The following is a 2875-nucleotide window of genomic DNA, read 5'->3' on the forward strand; positions in this document are numbered from 1 at the left end:
TATATAATAATTATCGAGGTGCATGAGACAAACAGAGAGAGAGAGAGAGAGAAAGAGGGGGGAAGAGACAACGGATGACATTGATCAACGACAATGTGTTATGTACAAAAATTTACAAAAAACAGTGAGATCCATAAAAAAATCTCTTTGAAAAAGAAAAAATATGCATCAAGGTATGTGCATAAAAAAGGTATCGAATATTACATTTCTTTTAATAAAAAATGAATACACGAAATAAATGCAATTAGTCAAATATTTCATAATCCAAAATAAAATATATTGAAAGTAACTAAAATGGTCAATTGAATTGTAGTGACGAAAAAACTTGGTATGCCCGAATCACATTAATTACACTTCTGCGAATATATTATCTCAACACAGTATTTACATTATAAATTAAATTATAAAAATAATAAACATTTGTATATAAATATATTGTATATACCTATTTATATAATTACTTAGTTTATGGGATATAAAAAAAATACTCTATACAAAATATATTCTAAATATACTCTATATATACTAAAAATATTCTAAATATACTAAAAATATATTAAAAATATACTAAATATACTAAATATACTAAAAATATACTCTATATATCTCCATTTTTTTAACATTTTATGAAAGAAATTTTATAAAGCTACTAACAAATAGTGAGATACTAAGTTAATTTAGAATAAATTTTTTGTAGTAATATTCACAACAATTCACTCTGTAATTTTATCTTTTTTTAAATATTTTTAACATTTTATACATACTTTATTTTTCAATTAAGCTATGAACTAAAATTCTGCTAAAGTAAAATTTATCTAAAATTAAATATAGAGTACAAAGTTTCATAATCTGAATATATGAAAAATATTGGGTTTTCAGAAAATTCTAATCCTTTTCAGTTCTCCGTTTAACACATTTATTTTTGATAGAATGCTTTAAGCTAGCTACAACTTTGTTTACTTTTGGTTGTAGCCATCTCTACATATTACTATATTTAAGTAAAATGAAATAGAAATTTTAAGATAATTTTTTCAGAAAAAGGTATGTGTTTATGTGTCTTTTTCTTCGTAATGCATAAAAAATTAAAAATATTACTGCATTATTTATTAAAATTAATAATTGTTAAATATTAATTATTGAAATGAAATTTTTGGATGTCGATTCATTCAATGATATCCTTCGGATGTAAGCGGCGTGTAATCCGAACCGTTATATGGAGAATTCTGGGATTGAGTTAGCGTATATACGTGGGAACACAAGCCCGTGGCCTCGGGGTTGTTTTCTTTGGAGGCGTGCTCACCGATCGCCTATCACATAGGGTAAGTTTTTGGAGTGTTACACTGAAAGAGAGAGGTGGTGTTCACTTCTACGGCGCCACGTGACTCTTGCGGGACAGAGTTTTCCTGTTTGCCGAGAACATAATCACATACATCTTTCTCTTTCTCTTCACAATGCTTTGTTGGTTCCCTTTCGTTGTTGCCACTGGGAGTTTACGCGATCGGAGATTAAGTGGCTCATGATGGGAACTAAATGGTGTTTAGGCCGCGTTTATGTAACCTTACGATTATGTCACCGGCACACGGCATTAGGCATTGCATGGACTCGAAAGGACATGAGTTTAAATGTTACACATGTTTTCCGCCGCTCATTTAATCTGGAAACTATTTTATAGATATGAACTATATGGGTTTTCTTAAATTACAGATATTCCGATTTTTGAGAAACAAAATTTTAAGACTATAGAAAAAATAGCTTGAATGAAAAAATAATAATCTACAATAAATATATATAGGAAAATGATACTGAAATTATTATCTCAACATTAATAATATTACAAATTTAGATATGTAAAAATGTATAATTACTAGAAAATCATATTCATTATCGTTATTTCTAATTTGATATAATATTTTATCAAATTAGTTATTATTTATTATTTCAAAATTCTGACTTGAAATTAAATTTGATTAATCCACGTCTGAATAAAATTTTGATTGGTTAATCAATACAGATTAGATTCATTTGAAAATATTATATTAGACTTTGATAGATGATGTATTACATTATATTTAAGAAGAAATTTTAGCTATCAACCTTGATATCATCCTAGATTTTGCTCATCTTCACTACAAAAGTTCAAAAGTTGAAACTTCTACTTTTCAATGTTTTCCTGTGTACAGCCACAAGAAGCGAAAACTTTCCAAAAGGAAAATATCCTTGCTAACTCTTAAATTATTCCTCCGAGAGAAAACTCTTATCGCGCAGTACACAAAGAAATCTCATCAATTTCACCTTTCGTATATTTTCTTTACTTTTTACAAGTTGATGTCGAATACGCTTATTACACGAAATTCGTGGAAAAGAAAGAAAATGTGACATCAAAGAATTAACAAATTACTCTTGCGCGTTTCTTTTAATTCGACGGTAGCAAAATATTAACTGCTATTGTGTTGATCGCGTGAAGTTCGATTCAAAGCTGCGCGAAACAAGATATTAAAATTGTGATACAGCGATTTGTCGAAATGGTCAATAAATGTGATTTTACAAGCATGCACAGACAATCGAGAAACAAAGAAATAGAGTTTAAATGCATGAATACTTTTACACAGATTTATTCCGTTTATGATATGCCGCGATTAACGGCGTTAGTTTTATCACTACTTTTCGGGAATTCTTATCAGGCGACTTCAAATGAACGAGTAAAGTTTTAGATTTTTAAATTGATAATATTTAGATAACTATATATAATACATTCATATACAAAAAAAGATAAAGCAGAAAACTAGGAGTTATATGAAAATCTTTAAATAATTATATAACACATGGATCAATAAGTCCCGAGACTAACCCAGAAATGGCGCTCGTAGTAAACCAG

The sequence above is a fragment of the Trachymyrmex septentrionalis genome, unplaced genomic scaffold, assembly GCF_001594115.1.
Source record: "Trachymyrmex septentrionalis isolate Tsep2-gDNA-1 unplaced genomic scaffold, Tsep1.0 scaffold76, whole genome shotgun sequence".
NCBI lineage: Eukaryota > Metazoa > Arthropoda > Insecta > Hymenoptera > Formicidae > Trachymyrmex > Trachymyrmex septentrionalis.